Below are 21,755 nucleotides of genomic sequence, written 5' to 3'. Positions count from 1 at the left end.
CATCATCTGATAATAAGCAGGTTGGGGATACATATAAAAAACAGGGATACAAATAAACCTGCTTTAAAATGTCTGTATGTGACTGCCAGAAGTCTGGAAAATTTAGAATGTATGGCACTAAAAGATTTAGATATAATTGGCATCTCTGTGATCTGCTGGAAAGAGGGTAACCAATAGGATACTGTGATGGGGGGGAAACCGATAGTCACTCAGCAGTGCATGGTTCGGAGGAATGTATCTTTGAAGGATACTAATGAAACAGGAGAGTTAGGGCATCCCAACAGAGGTTCCAGTAAAAGCAAACGTAGTCCATGGGACTGAGCTAAATATTTCCAAACTATCCCTATCAACAGAAAAGCAGGTTGTTAATGCAAACAAAAAATGCACTTTAAAATGACTGTATGCCAATGCCAGAAGTCTAAGAAGTACGATGGGACAGTTAGTGTATAGCTGTAAATGATGAGCTAGACATAATTGGCATCTCAGAGACCTGGTGGAAGGAGGATAACCAATGGGACAGTGCTATATCAGGGTACAAATTATATCGCAATGATAGGGAGGATCAACTTGGTGGAGGAGTGGCACTTTATGTCCGGGAGGGTATATCCAACAGGATAAAGATCCTAAAAGAGACTAAATGCTCAGTAGAATCTATATGTGTAGAAATCCCATGTGTGTTGGGTAAGAGTATAGTGATATGAGTATACTACTGTCCACCTGGACAAAATGGGCAGACAGATGATGAAATCCTAAGAGAAATCAGGGAAGTTAACCAATTTGGCAGTGCAGTAATAATGGGAGATTTCAATTACCCCAATATTGACTGGGTTCATGTAACATCAGGACATGCTAGAGACAAAGTTCCTGGATGGAATAAATGACTGCTTCATGGAACAGTTAGTTCAGGAACCAATGAGAGAGGGAGCTATTTTAGATTTAATTCTTAATGGAACACAGGATTTGGTGAGAGAGGTAAAGGTTGTGGGGCCACTTGACAATAGTGATCATAACATGAACAAACTTGAACTAATAACTGGAACGGAGACAATAAGTAAATCTGCAGCTCTAACACTAAATTTTCAAAAGCGAAACTTTGAGGAAAATAGTCTGAAAAAAACTGAAAGGTGCACTACAAAGGTTAAGTGTACAACAGGTGTGGACATTGTATTTTTAAATAACCTTAGAAGCACAGTCCAGATATATTCGACGAATTAAGAAAGGTGGAAGGAAGGGAAAATTATTACCGGCATGGTTAAAATGTGAGGTAAAGAGGCTATTTTATCCAAAAAAATTCCTTTAAAAATTGGATGAAGGATCCATGTGAAGAAAATAGGAAAAAGCATAAGCTTTGTCATGTTAAATGTAAAACATTGATAAGACAGGAGAACAGAGAATTTGAAATGAAGTTGGCTGTAGAGGCAAAAACCCATAATAAAAACTTTTAAAATATATCCGAAGCAAGAAATGTGAGAGTCGGTTGGACCGTTAGATGACCAAGGGGTTAAAGGGGCTCTTATGGAAGATAAGGCCATTGCAAAAAGACTAAATTAATTAATTGCATCTGTGTTTACTAATGAGGATGTTGGGGAGATACCGGTTCCGGTGATGGTTTTCAAGGGTGATGAGTCAGATGAACTGAAACAAATCATTGTGAATTAGGGAGGAGGAATAGCCTAGTGGTTAGAGCAGTGGACTATGAACCAGGAGACCAGGGTTCGAGTCCAGCTTTACCCTCCATTACCTCAGGTACAAAAACTTAGATTGTAGTTAAAATTTGTAACCTATCATTAAAATCATCCATTATATCTGAAGACTGGAGGGTGGCCTACATAATCCCAATATTTTAAAAAGGGCTCCAGGGATGATCCGGGAAACCATAGACCAGTGAGCTTGACTTCATTGCCAGGAAGAATAGTGGAAACTATTCTAAAGATCAAAATCAGAGCATATAGAAAGACATGGTTTAATGGAAAGCAGTCAACATGGATTTACCCAAGGAAAGACTTGCCTCACAAATCTGCTTCATTTTTTTGAAGGGGTTAATGAACATGTGGATAAAGGTTAACCATAGATGTAGTGTATTTGGATTTTCAGAAGTCATTTGACAAAGTCACTCATGAGACTTCTAAGAAAACTAAAAAGTCATGGGATAGGAGGTGATGTCCTTTCGTGGATTACAAACTGGTTAAAAGACAGGAAACAGAGAAGGATTAAATGGACAGTTTTTTTTCAGTGGAAAAGGGTAAATAGTGGAGTCCCTCAGGGATCTGTACTTGGACCGGTGCTTTTCAATATATTTATAAATGATCTGGAAAGGAATACCACAAGTGAGGTTATCAAATTTGCAGGTGATACAAAATTATTCAGAGTAGTTAAATCATAAGCGGATTGTGATAAATTGCAGGTGGACCTTGCGAGACTGGAAAATTGGGCATCCAAATGGCAGATGAAATTTAATGTGGATAAGTGCAAGGTGTTGCATATAGGGAAAAATAACCCATGCTGTAGTTATACGATGTTAGGTTCCATATTAGGAACTACCACCCAGGAAAAAAGATCTAGACATCATAATGGATAGGACATTGAAATTGTCGGCTCAGTGTGCTGCTGCAGTCAAAAAAGCAAACAGAATGTTAGGAATTATTAGGAAGGGAATGGTGAATAACACGGAAAATGTCAGAATCTCCTTATCGCTCCATGGTGAGACTCTACCTTGAGTGTTGTGTATAATTCTGGTCACCGCATCTCAAAAAAGATATAGTTGCACTGGAGAAGGTACAGAGAAAGGCGACCAAAATGATAAAGGGGATGGAACAGCTCCCCTATGAGGAGCTGTTCAGCTTGTAGAAGAGACAGTTGAGGGGGGATATGATAGAGGTCTTTAAGATCATGAGAGGTCTTGAACGAGTAGATGTGACTCGATTATTTATACTTTCGGATAATAGAAGGACTAGGGGACATTCCATGAAGTTAGCAAGTAGCACATTTAAGACTAATCTGAGAAAATTCTTTTTCACTCTGCACAATTAAGCTCTGGAATTTGTTGCCAGAGAATGTGGTTAGTGTAGCTGGGTTCAAAAAAGGTTTGGATAAGTTATTGGAGGAGAAGACATTAATTACTATTAATCAAGTTTACTTAAGGTGTAGCTATTGCTATTAATAGCATCAGTAGCATGGGATCTTTTGTTTGGGTAATTGCCAGGTTCTTGGAAAGATGCTGGGCTTGATGGATCCTTGGTCTGACCCAGCATGGCAATTTCTTATATTATGTACAAAATATTTTGACATGGTAGGGCAGATAAAATTGGTAGAGGGGTGATGATGGTATAGAGGCAAGCAGGATAAAATGTTGTTTTTTTTGTTTGTTTTTTGTTTTGTTTTTTTTTTTTAGAAAACTGCGTTCTGGAATCCTTAGGGATAGAAATTCCAAAGATAAAGGGAAAGAGTATAGTACTGGGGACATAGTACCGCTTGCCTGGCCCAGATGAGAAAAGAGACTGTAAAATGCCTCCAGATATTATTAGACTAGTAAAATGGGCAACACAGTGATAATGAACAACTTCAGTTACCTAAGTTTTGATGGAGTAAATGTTATATCAGGACATGCAAGGTAGGTAAAGTTCCTAGATGCCATCACTGACTGCTTCAAGCAGCAGTTGGTCATGGAACCAATGAAAGTGGGGAACTATATTAGAGCTAGTTTTCAGTGGCGTGCAGGGGAGAAAGGTGGTGGATGATGTACCTGGCAGTAGTTATCATAATGTAATTTTCTCCAAGGGCAAGCAGGATGGTAATTCTCATACATGGTGACATCATCAGATGGAACCCCGATGCGGGAAAACTTATGTCAGTTTTTAGAACTTTGACTATGCACACTGAGAATGCCCTATACCACGTGTCCACGTGGGGTCCCTCTCCAGTCTGTCTCTCTCTGTGGAGTTGTAATCTTCGCAGTGTTAGTGAGTTCACTTTGACTATTTTTGGCCCTGTGGAAAAGTTTGATACTGTTTTTCCCTCTTGGTGCCTTCCCGTAGCATCTCCTAGTCAAGGTTTTCAGCGATTCGGGTAAGTTTTCTTTTGGGTCTATTCTCCTTGGCAGCAGTGCATCTGTGCATGCTGGCCATAGACACCCTGCTGCCGTCAGCTTCGGTTTGTGGCCCCCCCCCCCCCCTTTTTTTTTTTTTTCTCGCATGGCCACGTCCAATTTTTCAGCAATACCTCCGGTGCCCAAGGATCACAGATCCACATGAGGTATGTGTCCTCTGCCTGGGGGCATCGCATGACGTCCGGGGTTGTTATGCACCCTGATTACCCTGAAGGGATATCTGCTTCAACTTGACAAGATGGAACAGCTCTTCGGAGCCATCAACATCAGAAGGACCAGTGGTTCTGTTGATGCCACCAGTGGATAGTAGTACCAGAGACAGATTGTCTGTCTCCTCCAGGCAGAGGAAGTCAGGTTCCTAGTCATCAACTTCAGCACCAGGGAAAGACCAGGCTGAGCATCTTGGGAAGCTGAAGAAGCATAGACACTGGTCCCCGTCTATGCACCAGCTTTTGCCATGATGCCCCTGAAACGACCCTGCAGTGAGGAGTGCCAAACCACCATTGGGACTGGGGGTTTGGGACTGTCATCACCGGTCCTGATGCTAGTCACTTATCCACTTCAAGGCTCCGAAGAGGATCTGGTCACCCCTCCTTCCTCCAAGTTGGTGTTGGCATCGGTAATATTCAAGGAGGAGCTGGAGCGCAGAGTCCCAATTATAGGTGGACTAGGTACTGCAGGGCTTCAGTCCAGTGGCACTGGCACTGGAACTGGTGCTGCCTGTCCTTGTACTGCCTCTGGAGAAACTCAGTGTGCTCATCAGTGTGTTACTGACCCAGCTGGTGCCTGTTCCCCGGGCACCGAGGCTTCTCCTTACCTATACAGTGGTTGTTGCTCCGAGGGGAAAGCTCCACCAAGGCTGGCAGAGATGACAGGGCCTGCCGCCCCCCTGTCCAGTTCTGTGAGTGTCTGCATCTTTGGATGGAAGGCCAGTCTCCTAGTGATCCGTCCCCTATGGCTTACAGTGAGGATGAGGAACCCTATGACTCCTGGGGGGATAACTGCTTCGGAGTCCGACTCCGAGGTCTATCTTCAGAACCTCTTCCTCCAGAGGAAAGAAGTAAAGGAAGTCTCTGCCTGAGGTCTTAACCTTCACAGGTTTTGTGAGGGTGATGGCAGAAGCCATCCCTTTTCAGTTATTGAAGGAGCACAAAACACTTGAGATCCTCCAATTTGTGGAGCCTCCTAAGGAGATCATGGCAGTCCTAGTACACGAGATCCTTAGAGTTGCTGCTATGGGAATACCCCCTCACAGTGCCTCCCGTTAATAAGAAGACAGACAGGGTCTACTACTTTCCCACCAATCCTGTGGTGGTCTAATCTGCCCTCGAGGGGGCCAAGCTCTCTCAAACTCATTCCTCAGTGCCCCTGGGGGAAGGTGTTAAAAGGCACCGTGCTCAGTGCCCGCATCCCTGCCTACCAGCTCTATAGGAGCCAGTACTTGCAGGACCTCTGGAAGCAGGTGCAGGAGGTGGCGAAGCAGCTGCCTCAACAGCAGCAACACACCCTCATGTTGCTGGTGCACGTGGGACTGGAGTGCAGAGAACATGAGGTCCATGTGACTTACAATGTTTTTGAGACCGCATCGAGAGTCTCTGCAGCGGGAATCGGTCCCTGCAGAATGGCATGGCTGCAGGCCTTAGACCTCTAACCAGAGGTACAGGAACGACTCACTGATGTGCCATGTACTGGAGAGAATCTCTTCAGAGATGGGTCACAGCATTCCTCACCCTAACCTCAGGACCACCATGAAACCCTCCAACAAATCTCCGCCAGTACTCCAGACCTGTCCTTTTCTGCTAGAAGTCCGGTGAGACCGAGGCCAAGGAAATCCCTTTCTCCAAAGGAAGTACTATCCTCTGCTCCCTTGCTCCTATCAATACCATCAGGGCTCCCACGGTTGTCCTAGGCAGCTTAGAAGTCCCCAAGCCCCAACTGGCTCCTCTTTCAACTCTGGGGTCAGGGTTTTGACTGGGTCGTAGGGAACGTATGCCAGTTGCCCATACCTGGGACGATGGACCCTTCGGTTGGGGGATGACTATGGTTCTTTGCGAATCAGTGACCCAATATAAGCTTGGGCCAGTGGGTTCTGTCCATTGTCCATCAGGGGTACCAATTGAACCTATTGAGTGACTCGCCAAATTGCCTGCTGTGCCTGTTCTGGGGGCCGGTAGCACATTAGGAGGTCCTACTCCCTTTTAACAGCCAGAGCAGTCGAGCCCATGCCACCAGTTCAAAGAGGGCAGGGTATCTACTCCAGGTACTTCCTGATTCCATTGAGAACAGGAGGAGTACATCTTATCCTAGACCTAAGGCCTTGAATAAGTTTCTAAGAAAAGTTCAAGTTGGTTTCTCTGGCTACCTTGATCCCCCTTTTGCAAAGAGGGGACTGGCTATGCTCCCTCGACCTAAAGGATGCATACACTCATATCAAGATCTTCCCCGGTGACAGGATGTATCTGATTTGTTGTGGGAAAACAGCACTTCCATTACCGGATGTTGCTGTTCAGGCTTGCATCAGCCCCACAGGTCTTCACAAAATGCCTCGTTGTAGTGCCTTTCGCCTAGTGCGCACTCTACGATGTCGTAATTGTTAATCTCTCCGGTGGCCCCTCCCGCCAATGGTCCTTCCCCCCCTTGCCTCATCTTCTTCCTGCTTCTCCCTTCTCCTCCTCCTAGTTGCTCCCCCCTGTTCCCCCTCCCTTGTTTTATGTATTTTCCGCCTTTCTGTTACATTGTAAACCGGCATGATGTACTCATGAATGTTGGTATATTTAAAAGCTCATAAATAAAATAAATAAATGGCGCACTGCTGCAGGCTGGGAGTGCATGTTTTCCTGTATGTGGACGATTTGCTGGTGAGGCAGGGACCACCAGATCCATGTGCTTGACCATCCAGATGTTGAAGTTACTAGCGTTGGTTCTCAACTACCCAAAGACCCGTCTCAGCCTGTCACTTCAGTTGGACTTAATAGGAGCCTTGCTAGATCCGACCCAGGCCAAGGCTTTCCTGCCTAACCAGAGGGCTGTCACATTATCAGAGAGAGCTGTCACATGTTGAGATTATTGGACCATATGGGTGTGACCGTCCATGTCATTCCCTTGGAATGACATGGACGGTCCCAGGAAATGGACTCTGAGGGCGCAGTGGTGCCAGGCCACTCAGAGCCTCCAGGATTGCATCCAAGTCACCCTGTCTCTCCGGACTCATCCTAGTGGAGGGTACTTTCCGATCTGGAACAAAGGATCTTTTTTTGAAGGCCTCCTACTCAAATGGTCCTAACCACGGATGCTTCCACCCTGGAGTGGGGAGCTCATATAGATGGGTTCAGCACTCAGGGACTCTGGTCTGCCCAGAAACGCTTTTGTCAAATCCATTTCCCGGCGTTCTGGGTGATCTCTGATAATAGGACTAGGGGGCACTCCATGAAGTTAGCAAGTAGCTCATTTAAAACAAATCGAAGAAAAATCTTTCACTCAGTGCATAGTTAAGCTCTGGAATTCATTGCCAGAGGATGTGGTTACAGTAGTTAGTGTAACTGGGTTTAAAAAAGGATTTCTGTCTGCATAGGGATGGCCAATGCGATAGTAGGTTCGACTAGTCTGTCCTTCAGAACCTGTTTGAAGTGTAGAACCCAACTCTCCCAACCTAGGGCCCGTTGTTTGGTTTCAGGTTGTCTCCCCCTCTGTTACACCCAACCAGGTGACAACGGGTGTTGTGCCCGTTGTCACCTGGTTGGGTGTCTGTCCCCTTTTGTGTTGGGGAACAGCCTATAGCTAGAGATTCACCCATGTGTGAGGACTACCATCCTGCTTGTCCTCGGAGAAAGCAGAATTGCTTACCTGTAACAGGTGTTCTCAGAGGACAGCAGGATGTTAGTCCTCATGAAATCCACCTGCCACCCACAGAACTAGGTTTCTCCTGCTTTATTTTAATCATAATTCTCTTACAAGACTGGAGAAGGATCTTGTGTGGACACATGGTATAGGGCATGCTCAGTGTGCCTAGTCAGAGTTCTAGAAACTTTGACATAAGTTTTCGCATCATGGCTCCATCTAATCTCACATCATACTATCTAAAGGACATCAATATACGAACAAATACATAAATACATGATTTAACACATATCAACACTTTTTTATTATGGTAATTTATATGATTTATTTTAACCAACAAATATGTTATTACAACATTAAACATGGGGTGGGGTATTTAATGTTGTATTAATGTGAGAATTTGGGGTAGGTTGGGTATCTGCACTATGTGAAAAGATATATAAAAAACAGTTATTTTAAATATTGACTGATACATATTTATGTTTGTTATATGTTTATTTTGCTAAAAAATACATGTTTAATGTTGTAATAACATATTTGTTGGTTAAAATAAATCATATAAATTACCATAATAAAAAAGTGTTGATATGTGTTAAATCATGAATTTATGTATTTGTTCGTATATTGATGTCCTTTAGATAGTATGATGTGTTATTAAGTTAAGGACTACTACATTACCCTTGTGTTATCCATCTAATGTCACTCATGTTTGAGGACTAATATCCTACTGTCCTCGGAGAACCCTTGTTACAGGTAAGCAACTCTTCTTAATTTGACATAATCACTGGAAGGTGAATACTAAGGAAAACTACTGTAGTAGTATTTAACTATAAAAAGGGAAATGGATAAATTTGTTTAAAAAAAAAAAACAACCTAAAGGGAGCAATTGACAAGGTTACAAACTTGCATTTGGTATGGACTTTGTTTAAAAGTATCATTCTTGAGGCCCAGACAAAATGTATTCCTCCATGCATTAAAAAAGGTCAAGAGAAAACTAAAGGACTGCCAGCATGGTTTAATAGTAAAGTGAAAGAGGCATTTGAAGCCAAAAGGGCATCTTTCAAACCCGAATGAGGAAAATAGGGAAGAGTATTGGCAAGTTAAATATAAAAACATAAGCTGGCTAGGGGAATTTGTAAAGAAGCTTGCCATATAGGTAAAAACAAAATGTTTTTCAAATACTTTTGAAGTAAAATGTCTGTGAGAATCATTTAAGCTGCTAGATGACTGAGAAATTGGAGAAAATTTTTTCAATCAGTGCAATATTAAGCTCTAGAATTCATTACCAGATAATTTGGTTACGGCAGTTAATGTAACTGGGTTTAAAAAAGGTTTTGGAAAAGCTCATAGAGCAGAAGTCCATAAACTATTAATCACTGAGGGATTAGTAGCTTGGGATCTAGTTATTTAATGTTTGGGTACTTGCCAGGTACTTGTGACTTAGTTGGCCATTATTGGACTCTTGGTCTGACCGAGTATGGCATATCTTATGTTCTTAGGTAAAAGGGGGTGCTCAGGGAGGACAAGGAAATAGTAGAAAACCTAAATTAAATGTTTACCTCTCTACTGAAGAGAACGTCTAGATCATATCCATACCAGAACATTTTTTTTTATGGTGATGAGTCTGTCTAAACAAAATTACTGTGAAACTGGAGGATGTAATAAATAAGATTGACTGACAGACTAAAGATTAACAAATCACTGGGTCCAGATGGTATTTGCTCCAGAGTTCTGAAGGAGCTCAAACATGAAATTATAGACTTATTTCTGGTGATTTTAGCCCTGGGGGAATTCTGCGCTATTGTGGAGCACAGAATTCCCTCTTCCCCCCCCCCCCCCCCCCACCCCCGTGCAGAATTGCCAAATTCTGTGCAGAAAATGGCAGAGGAGACCCCGGCGTGCCGTGAATGGAGAGCGCCGTTCGCGGCGAAGATGAAGGCCCCGGCGAGCATGAATGTATATAGAGGTGTGTGTGTGTGTGTGGGGAGGGGGTTGTGAGAGTGGAGGGGGAGGGAGTGTGAGAAGGGGATATGAGAGAGAGGGAGGGAGTGTGAGAAGGGGATAGAGAGAGGAGGAGGGGGAGGGAGTGTGAGAGGGGGAGGGAGTGTGAGAAGGGGATATGAAAGAGGGGAGGGGGAGGGGGTAAGAGAGAGCAGGGGGAGGAAGTGAGAGACGGCCCGGGGGAGGGTTGAGTTGGAGGGGGTGAGACAGCAGGGAAGGTAAGCGGGGCTGGGTGCCAAAGTGAGGGAACCTATATAAGGAGATTGTGAAGGAGTGTGTATGTGTGTGAGAGATTGGGAGCTGGTGTGTATGAAAAAGGGATCCTGAGTATGTGAGGGTGCTGGTCTGTGTGAAGGGATTGTGTATGTGTGAGAGAAATCCTGTGTGAAAGAGTGCGCGAGAGAGTGAGGGAACCTGTATTGAGGGTGTGTATGAGCACTAGAGAAAGGGAGCATGTGTGTGAGAGAGAGGACAGAGGGAGCCTGTGTGAGGGGCAGTACTGAGAATGAGGTCAAACTCTGGGAGTGGAGATAATGGAAGGGGTTGAGCCTAGAAATGTAGGGGAGAGATAACTCTGGGAGTGGAGATAATGGAAGGGGTTGAGCCTAGAAATGTAGGGGAGAGATACTGGCAGGTGGATGAGTTGGGGGCCTGAGAGGGCAGAGTGGCCAGGGGAGTAGGGAGAGAGAGTGGAAGGGACACTTACAGTGAATTTCTAGGGAAATTCTGCCCAAAATATTTAAAATTCTGCATCTTTAAGTAATAACTTTTATCTGTATTTAAAATGTACTTTAGGATAGTCATGTACATTGTATTGTTTTGATCAATATAAAGTTTGCAGAATTTTAAGTTTTTGTACACAGAATTACAATTCTGTGTACAAAATACAATGCCAGTTGACTTACGGCAAGAGGAATGCCTCAAATCTTTCAAGCGGAAGCTTAAGACCTGGCTCTTTGCTAAAGCATACACCTAATTTTTCACTCTTCCTATCCATTATATCCACCTTCCACTCCCCCCTCTACTTTCCCCTTCACTGTCCCTCTCTCCCTCTCTCCCCTCCCCTCTTTCCCCCTCCTACTTCTTTCCCCCGCTCCTCCCTCCATCTCAGCTCTCCTCTCACCTCCTCCCCTTTCTCCCTCACTAGCCTGCCTGCACTTCTTAGTCTTTATTTTCCATTGTACATATGTATATAATTGCAAACGTTGCTATAATATAATTAATGCAAACTTTCCCATGTTATCTCCCACCCCCTTTTAATACCTTGTTCGCATGTTTTAATCGTTCAATGTAAAGCGCCATGCCTGGCGCCAGTTTATGTTACAATGTGAACCGATATGATATCCTGGATGAATGTCGGTATATAAAAATTTTAAATAAATAAAATAAATAAATAAATAAATTACCCCAGGAGTATGATTTGCAGCCTATCATTTCAAACAGCCACAGTACCTGAAAACTGGAGGATGGCCAATGTGACACATTTTAAATAGGCGTCCAAGGGTGATCCGGGAAGCTATAGATGGGTGAGTCTGACATTGATGCTGGGCAAAATGGTAGCAGCTGTTTTTATATACATAATTACTGGGGTCAGGTGATGCGGTGAGCGGAGGAGGACGTACTGTGCTGAGCTCTGGGTGTCCCGCTCTCATTCTCACCCTTACTAAGCTGTTTCAGAGCAGATTTTTTTTCTTACCATCTGCAAGATAACCTTTGCGTTTATGTCGATTGTGCCATTTATGCAATGCTTACTTTCTGGGATGCCAGTCAGACCCGGTAAAAAAGACAAAGAGAAGAAGAAACTTAAGTCTGCAGATTCTAAGATGGCACCAACACCACCTGATGGAGAGAGAGAGACTTCTGACACGCTTGTGCACGACATAAAAACCACGATTTTGGAAGCATTGGATGTTAAGTTATCAGGAATCTTCACAACTCGTGGAGATGAAATCTGCACTATCTGAACTTAACCCCCAATTTGAGCAACTTGAAGGCCAGCTATCAATGCTTGAAGATGATTTGTTATCCACGACTGCATAGCTTGCGTTGCTGGAGAAAAAGATTTCCGATCATTCTGATAAACTAGATGATCTAGAGAATAGATTGCGCCGCTCGAACCTTAGATTTTTAGGCTTGCCAGAATCCCTTGCAGATAAGAATCTAGGGTCTTTCCTTGAAACTTGGCTACCAGAGACACTGAACCTCCCCGAGCTATCTTCATCTCTGCGCATTGAAAGGGTGGGCCCGCGAAAGGAGCAAGACCCGCGCCCGAGGCATATGGTGGCGAATATATTTAATTTCGCCCATAAACAACTTATATTACAGGCGTACCGCAAACACCCGGTTCTGACATAATTCACAGCGGATATGGATTTTCCAAGAGTACTCGGAAAGGATAGCTGCTTAACGATGAGGTTTTTCAACTGTATGATCCACATTGTTTAAAAAGCAAATTAAATTTTCATTGCAATTTCTGACCCACCTGAAAGTGTGGTATGAAGATCGCACCCAATTTTTCGATTTTGTGGAAGAGGCCCAAACATTTGTGGACAGACTGAATCGTTGATACTGTTCCTCGGGTTATAAATACAGGGCCAGTAGTCATTGATGGCAGCTTCTCCATCTCATCAACAGAAGGATTCTTCTGGACAGTAGTTATAAAAATGCAGATAATCTACTTAAAAAAAACTCAAGTTCATAAATATTCGCTGTTCGGTACAGTACCTTTCTGTTATGTTTCTTTCAATCAGGGAGGCATGCCCTTGCTGATATCAATCAGCAAATTTTGGTTTTTTTGGACTTTTCATATGTTCTGACCTATAGGAACTTTTACCTTTCAGGAAAGTATGTATGCCATGTGTGAGCAGGAGATTTCCTCTTGTAATTTGTTAATTTGCTGATTCTTTTAAGTTCCTGCTGGACAATGTTGACTGACTATAACTTATTATGCCTCTCAACACCCTTCATGGTTTTTCTTTTTTCCTTTTCTTTTTTTTTCCTAAGGTAGCTCAATCAGGGGTCTATACCCATTCATACACACAAGTTCCTAATTTCTGTTACTTCTTGAGGTGTTTTATTTTACACTGTTTTTCTCTTTATACTGCGTTGAGCAGTGCTAAGATTTGTTATTTCTCTTTACTTATGGGGGTGCTTGCATCACATACCGAGGGGATTGTTGAGGTGAGCCCGTCGTCAGCGCCGGTGGTGTTAGCCACCACTGTAGGTCTATCTTCATGCTGGCTGTCAGAGCGATAGGCGTGGACAGTGAACTAAGGAACTGAGTCCATGGAGTCTTCAGGCCCCATTGTAAATGACGCATATGTAGTCGCGTATGCGTGACAACATTGGACGCTGCCGTGTGTCCCAGAATGGTGAGAATTTGGTGGGCTGGCGCTGATGTACTCTCTAAGAGGCGACTGACCATTGTGGCCAGAGCAAGCACTTGAGGCTGAGGCAGGAAGGCTTTGTCCTGAATGGTGTCGATGTGGTCTCCGATGAATTGCAAGGTTTGAGTAGGTTGCAAATTTGATTTTTTGGAGTTTATCAAAAGGTGGCCCACTTTCTCCAAAAACTGTGAATATGATGGATCCTCTGGGGGGGATGCTGGGTCCGATGGATAACCTGGCAAGGAAGATGAGTGGGGAGAGTCTTCTACGGGAGGTGAGGGTTTCCGGGGTTGATCTCTTGGCGAAGGGCCCAGAGTAGGTGAACTCCCAGGTGATAATGGAGCCTTGGAGGGCTTGTCAGATGGTGGCTGTTTTGTTTATTTGTTTTTATATACCGCCATTCAATCGAGATATCCCATCGGTTTACAGTAAACAGTAAAGTCAAATAAGAAACAGGCTTCTTATTTCTTACATAATAACTTAGAAACAATAATAACGCCATGGTGTAACTATACACTAACAGAGTAACTGAGAAACTTACAGCATAATTTATAGATTTACAAAATAAGTTAGTAACAATATTAACACAGTGTATATGTACACTTAAGGAATGACTTAGGAACTTAGAAAATTGCGACTATCAGCGAGTATCAATGTAGTGCATTCTTGGCGATTCTGGGGATGGCAAGATATTATTCTGGTGGACAGTGGATGGAGAAGTGTTAGGTCACTGGAGGAAAGGCTTTTTGAAAGAGCCCTGTTTTCAGATGTTTGTAAAATATTTGAGTCGAGGGTTCGGTTCTAAGTTGTATTGGTATTGAGAGATGGTCCTGCCACTGATAGAGCTCGTTCTCTAACTGTAGACAGGTGCACCGTTTTCGGGGAGGGGATTGGGAGGAGTCTGGAGTTGGTGGAACGTAGTTTCCTTTGTGGGATGTAAAAGTGCAGGGATGCATTTAGCCAGTCCATCTTGTCGTTGAGTTTTTTGTGGATGAGTGTTAGAGCTTTGTATTGGATTCTGAATGTGATGGGTAGCCAGTGTAGGTCCTTGAGGATAGGTGTGATATGGTCAGATCTTTTGCTGTTCGCGAGTGATCTTGCTCTGCGTTTTGAAGTAGCTGCATTGGTTTGAGAGTGGCGGCAGGAAGGCCAAGGAGGGAGGGTGTTGCAGTAATCGAGTTTTGGGAAGAGTAGTGTTTGGAGGACGGTTTGATAGTCTTGGGAATAGAGAAGTGGTTTGAGTCTTTTTAGGATCTGGAGTTTGAAGTATCCATCTTTTATCACTGTGCTAATGTGTTTTTTTAGGCTTAGTTCGGTGTCTAGTACTACGCCAAGGTCTTTAACTGTGGAGGTTATCTGTTTCTCCATGTGAGTTACTGTACAATTGTGACTGAAAGGTATGGTGGAACTGTTTGTTATATATAGGATTTGTTTTATTGTGTTTGTGTGAGAGAGAGAGAGAGAGCAGTTGAGAAAGATTTTTAGTGTGTTCTCAAGGTGGGTTTTTTTTTTTGTTTGTTTTTTTGTTTTTTTAGGGGGAGCAGGATTTGTACGTCATCTGCGTAGACATAGGTAAGGCCTGATTCGGACATGAATTTTAGAGGGGGAGCAGGTATATATTGAAGAGGGTGGATGAAAGGGGTATTTGTTTGGATTCTGTTGTATTTATTCTTACTGTGTAGGCTCTGCCTGATAGGTACGAGTCAAACCATTTGAGTGTGGTGTCGCATAATCCAATTTCTTTTAGTCTAACAGTATATAGTGATTGATGGTGTCGAATGCGGTGGAGATGTCTAGTAGAATCAGTAGGTAGGATTGACCACTGTCAAGTCCTCGGAGGATTGTGTCGGTGAGGGTAAGTAGTACCGTAGTGTTTCCGTGCTAAAGAATTTTCTGAAGCTGTGTTGAGCTGGAAATAGTATGTTTTGATTTTCTAGATGTTCAGAGAGTTGGTTGTTGACAATTTTTTCTAGAATCTTGGCTATGAAAGGGAGATTGGAGATGGGCCTGAAGTTTGTTGTTGCTCCCCTGTGTATCTCTTAGAAAACCTTTTTAAGTAACAAGGATCAAAGAAAATAAATGTATTCCCTTGATATTTTATAATACATTTACAAGGGTTCTCGAAAAAAAAAAGTAATACCAATTCTCAATACCCTTAGTCTCAAATTTTGGAAATAGTTCCTGCTTTCCTGGGTCAATCTAGCCAAACCAGGGAAAACCCTAATTTGACTATAAATCAGAGAATTCCTATTTTTGGAATCTAATAATGAATTATGTTTTAACCTAACTCTAAAACAAATGATTTCTAAGTTCCCCTATGTTATGAGTTGTTTCTAACTAGGCTGCCCATAGGTGAGTACTTCTGGGTCATTTTTCTGTGAATTCATTTGGCACTTCATTGACAGTGTGTAGAAGACTTTACACAAAGGAGGCATAGCCTCAGGAGAAATTTTACATTTTCTAGTACATACTTCAACTTATATGGAGATGTTTATTGCATGAAAGAGAAATTCACAAAACACAGATTCTTATGTTTTGAAGTATTCTCCGAAGAATCCTGGATGCTTCAGTACAGTGCTAGAGGGCACATTATAGAGTATTTTAGAAATATCGACCTATAGATTACATCTTGTGTGCAGAATGACAGTAAAGGCTCGCAATTAACAAGCAATGGTAGGAGTGGGAGCCAGAAAACACATGCTTATGCAGTATCCTTGGATAAACCGATTGGCTTTCTCTCTACAATGAGATCAAACAACTAGAACTAAAAAAGAGAGAATAATGCTGTGATGAGCTTATGAAGAAGCATGCCCCTTTGATAGTACCTTTTTGATTCTGCTGTCAGTGCTCTATCTCCAGTGGCCCTTTTCACCTTCTGGTAACAGGTAGACTGGGCCAACCAGCCCATGCTGGCAAGAACAGCCAAAGCAGGAATTGAGGGGAGTAGAAAAATGGGGTGCAGAGTTTCAGCAATCAACCCTGCGGAAACTGGCTCGGACATAAGCTAGTCTTCAGCTATCTTTGGTGGCTGTTTTCACCTCCTAATAACAACCAGATAGGCAGATCACAGGAGTTGAAGGTCCAGTGGAAATGGCCTTGATCTTTGCCTTTCTCTTATCTATGCTGAGATTAGAAAAATCTAACCAGAGATAATTCAAAATGAAGAGACACTGTCAGAAGCTCAAACCGGCAGCTGCTATTCAGACTGATACCATCTTGCTTCTCCGCACTGAATTAACCACTGACTGTAGCATTTGGTCCCTAAGGTACCAAGTTGTTGGAGAATATAGAAACTTCCCAATTCTCGGAGTTCTTGGATTCAGCTAGGAAATTGTATCTGGTGCATACTAGATTCCGAAGGGGGTGTAGCATGGAGACCATTATGGTTGACATGATGGACTTTGTGCTATTACATCTTTGATTGTGCTGCTTGATTTGTCATAGTATTCTTGTATTATGTTGTCAGGCTCTCAGTTTAGAGGGGCCTGTTTTGAAATGGATAATGAATTTCCTACAGGATAGGACACAGTTGGTGAACTTTTAGGGATTGTGCTCACTTTGTGTAAGTTGAATTATGGAATTACACAGGGATCCTCGCTATCCCCTATTTTATGCAATATATATTTGGTTTCATTAGACAATATTTGCTCATTTGGATTTTTTTTTTTTTTTTTATTATGCAGAAGGTATCCACATTTTGCTGACTTTGGACTAGGATCTCTGTTATGTCTTGGTTTAATGATTGCATGTTGATAGTGATTGGTTGAAAGAAAACTGTCTTGTTTTAAATTCCAAGAAACCGAAGTGGTGCAGGTGGGATTTGTTATGGAGAAATGCAAGCTATTGATCAATGGGGTGATGGTTATGGCAACCAGTGAAATATATTTGTGTTAAGTTGAACTCAGGTTGGAATCTGGAGAATTAGATAGTGGATGTTTTTGTACTGGCTATGGGCATTTGTGAGTGGTGAGACAACTAAAACCATTTTGAATTATAAACAATTAAAATCTGTGATGTTTGCTCTTGTAATGACATACTGGGGTCTCCCCAGTGTTATGGTTTGGAGATTGTAAGTAATTCCGGATATGTCTGTAAGGGTTATTATGGGTGGTTAAGACATGATTCTGCAGCCCCTTTACATATGAAGCTTCACTGGTTAACTTTGAAACGTCGCTGTAAGTTTAAGCTTCTGGTCCTTATTTAAGGAATATGTCCTCCACGTATGTATCAGCATTTACAGTGGAACCAGTCTTCCAGTAATTTGCACTCTTTGTATTTCATCGGTTTTGGTTTCCACCAGCCAAAACCTATTGACATGTTAAATTGCAGAATAGATTTTCTGTGGTGATTCCTAAATTATGGCATGATCTACCTCTGTTAATTAGGGAGGAAAAGATTGAATGCAGTTTTGGTGGCAAGTGAAGACCTGGTTAATGAGCTCTGAGGTAGGAGTAGTTTGACTTGGTCTGTTAGTAGTAGTCTGCTTTGAAGGGATGGAGTTGTACATCTGGGATTTTATTTTTAATTTAATTTTTTTTGTATTTTATGCTGTTGATTGTGTTGTATTACATTTTATGTACATAATTTTAGTTTATTTTAATTTAAAATCTGGAAAACTATTCATAAATTTTAATAAAGAGAATTGGTTTTCTAGCCCTTGTAAAAGCAGGACTGATGGTGAAGAGCAGAGCAGGGCAGATGGAACAAATTTCAGAACTATAATGGCTCTATTGATGGATGAATTCATTTTTTTTCCTTCCATGGACCAATTTGGACTGAAAATTGTGCTGTGCTACTCTGCAGATATCAGGTTTATTTTATGGTGTAGCAGGCTTGTTGGCAAAAACAGCATGTTTGTTTGACCAGTTAGATTTCGTTTATTTTATCTGAAGAAAAGGAGTTGAAACATTTCACAAGTGGAGCATATGACTGGGCTTGTTCTGGGGCTTTTGGGAAAGATCTAAAGGTTTTTATTCTAGATATATGGGCATTTGTACTGCTGCAGCTTTGGTGCTATCTTCATGTATTCCAGGAGCTGAGAAGGGCTCTGGATACCTGAGCAAGGAACCTGAGAAGTCTGATGCAGACTTGAGCAGAGGTTCCGAAGTATAGACATGCCTCTTTGGCACATGTCTCAGAAACATGAAAGTTCAGGAGACTGCACTGCCCAAAATGACTATGCCTAAAGGTGGACTCAGTCACCCCTACTTAATTGATATTGAATAGGTCTCTAGATGTCCCAGCAAAATCTTTAGTACTGACTTCTAGACCCCAGGAAAGACATGGCCAACGCTGGTACTGTCTTTTGCAATTTTTAAGGCATAATTGGAGAGAAGAATTAAAGAAGTTCATGCTAAAGTTCAAATGTCTGGGAGTTGAGTATCTTTAAGCATGTTGAATAATCTGTTCTTCAGTGCCAAGCATGTTGGCATTGAACCAGGTTCAATGCTTGGATTCTGCTTTGGCTCCCTCTACACAGTCAAAAACTAGGAGGGTTTTAGGGTGGGAAGCCTCTTCTGCTCCTCAGTGCTAACAGACTGCATTCGTCAGAAAATGACCTTTAGGCCTTGTATGCCTTTGACCCCAGGACTTGACACCCGGACTTGACACCCTCTTAGGCTTGTGCTCAGTTCACTCTCTTTGAATCAGAGATTGAAATATTTATTGCCTTTACTTGTATGTCTTCTCACCTTCTATTGGCGCCATCTCTGCCATGGGCAGAGAACAGATCTCCTCCTGAAAATCAGTGTTCAGAAAATGACTAATGCTATTCGTTTTTAAGTTGAAAGTTGAGGCTGAACCTCAAAAGTTGGGCATCTCTTCAGCAACTTCATATACATGGATGCCACCAAAGAGTTGGTGCCAGTGCCCTACCACACTTTTTTTTTTTTTTTTTTTTAATGTATGGAAGAAAATGAGAAATCCCGTACATTGTTTCTGGTTGGTAGTAAGGAGGTTACCAAGTACTGTGTCTAGACAGCTGAGAGATTCAGTGGGCCCCATTTGCCACACCACAGTATGGTTGTTTAATTTGCTCCGAAAAAAGTACAGAAAAGCAAGAACTCATGAGATTCCAAGGTCCCAGATCTTCTTGGGAAGAAATATTATTAGAATCCTGTGCTTCATTTACAGTTATCATCTTACCACTATCTTGGGGGAGATATAGGTATAGATATAATCAGAAGTCACCTAATTTCTCTTAGCAGAACAAGCAGACTTCCTCAACCTGCTGGAGACTGGTGAGGAGTACCAGCAATGGTTTGATACTGTAACAAGAACCTCTGCTATAAACATGAACACACAAAGTTGTGGGCTTCAGGAAAGATGTGCAGAAAGGCTTGTTTAATGCACCATGCAGTGAGGCACTCTTTCAGAAAGAAGTTCAAGGAGGCAGAAGATCTTGTGAAAGGCCAATAAACTTCAGATCCCTACCACTTTCTCTTATGAACCACCCTTTACTTTTCGAAGGTCTGCAGTGGGCCACCTTGTAAGCTGTTACACAAAATAAATACTTCCCAGATGTCAAACATCCCAGAAAACAGTGCTCATGGCCTCCCCATTTTGAGCAGAGAAGCACTAAGCCCTATACGGTCCTAATACATGTTTATGACTAACTCCAGTTCAGCTAGCCAGTGATCTGGTCTTGATTCTGGGGAATCTTCCTGTAGGTAGGAGAGGCTTTTTATAAATCATTGGTACATTGCAATTTCAGACAGATATTTCTGTAAGCTGTATGTATCAAAAAATTGTGGTAGGGAAAAGCCACCATCTAGTGTTGCTTACTGCCTTTTGGCTTAGCATTAATTGTGTAAGTTTTTAAAGAATGTCTAGCTGTTTGTCACAGTATTTCTATGCAAACGTGGGGGTTCATATGATTCCTTACTTGGACAATTGTCTGGTCAAGAGCATATCAGATGGAGTAGACAAATCCATGGTGAGCACTATCTGTATTGTAGGCATTATTTGACCCCCAACACCATAACTTAAAGGCAGTTAGTGTAGCTGGATTTAAGAAAGATTTGGACAAGTTCTTAGAAGAAAAGTCTCTCTAAACTGTATTAACTAGATGGACTTGGGAAAAGCCACTACTTATCCCTGGGTGTTAACAGCATGGGATCTATCTACTATTTAGGATCTTGCTAGGTACTTGTGACCTGGATTGACCAGTATTGGATATAAGATACTGGGCTTGATGGATCAGTCTGATCCAAAATGGCAGGTTTTATGAACATGGCCTTTAGATTATTTGCTGCTATTTATTTATTTAATAATTTTTATATACAGACTTTTCATGTGAGTATATCAAATCGGTTTCCAGTAGTTAGCAAATATTCATTTAAAAATATTTGCATTTCCAAAAGAAGAAAGGAAGTAGATACATAGTTTCATAATGTAAATAAATAAAATAGTAAACTAAAAATAGGCTAAATAATCATACAATTTAAACAATTAGAGAGGCAGTATAGTAAGAGTAGAGATAATACAATAAAACATATATACATTACCTTGGTATAAAATCAGTAGTTTGAAATCATTTTTACCAGCTCTTGGAAGGCTTGTTTAAATAGCCATGATTTGATGTCTGTTTCTAATCGTAATTCTTGTGGAACAGAGTTCCAAAGTTGGGGTCCACCAATAGAGAGTTCTTTCTCTTACATTATTTAGATGCACAATTTTAGGGGAAGGAATTGGCAACATCCCTGTTCTGGTTGATCTAGTATTTCTGGAAGGGATGTAGAAATGAAGTGAGATTAGCCATTCAGTTTTTTCATTGTAGAGGGTTTTATTTATTAATTATTTATTTATTTAACATTTTTCTATACCGAACTTCATGACAAGCTTCATATCAGATCGGTTTACATCAAACTTAGGGATTAACTGAACATAACCATATAACAGGAAGGCCGAAGCGCAGTTACAAATAACAGGGAGAATGAACTTGGGGGCTAGAGTAGCCAGGAAATAAAGGACAGAAAAAACTGGAGGATGAGAACGTATGTCTATACAGTGGCTGGGTCGGTCATTTAGGCTATTGGGCTAAATGAAAGTACTGTTGCAATGTTAGGCTTAAGGGAAGGCTTGGAGGAAAAGCCAAGTCTTGAGTTTTTTTCGGAAGGTAATCAGTTCCAGGGTTCCAGTAATTAGGGACAAGATTTTATGCTGGGCCATATATTTGACGGGTAGTCAGTGAAGTTCTTTCAATATTGGGGTGATATGTTCGGATCATTGGTTCCTGTCAAAAGTCTAGCTGCTGAGTTCTGCAGAAGTTGTAATGGTCTTGTAACATTTGCGGGTAGGCCTAAAAATAGTGCTAATGTAGTTCTTTGGTTTCCAGAAACTGAGTACCTTTGATTTATGTGATATTCTTGGATCTGTTAAGAAACGTTGGTAGTGGAACAAGCTTTAACTACTGTTTACTTTCTTGC

At 42.0% G+C, this 21,755-nt stretch overlaps 1 protein-coding gene across 1 annotated transcript in view; it reads left to right on the top strand.

Annotated features, from left to right (window-relative positions):
• SMARCAD1 (SWI/SNF-related, matrix-associated actin-dependent regulator of chromatin, subfamily a, containing DEAD/H box 1) overlaps positions 1 to 21,755 on the top strand; it is a 470,565-nt gene that overhangs the window by 4,481 nt on the left and 444,329 nt on the right. The gene's annotated exons all lie outside the window — the stretch shown is intronic.

This window comes from Rhinatrema bivittatum, chromosome 1 (genome assembly GCF_901001135.1).
Source record: "Rhinatrema bivittatum chromosome 1, aRhiBiv1.1, whole genome shotgun sequence".
NCBI lineage: Eukaryota > Metazoa > Chordata > Amphibia > Gymnophiona > Rhinatrematidae > Rhinatrema > Rhinatrema bivittatum.
The sequence above is the reverse complement of the archived record's forward strand: the minus strand, read 5'-3'. Positions and strand labels throughout refer to the sequence as shown.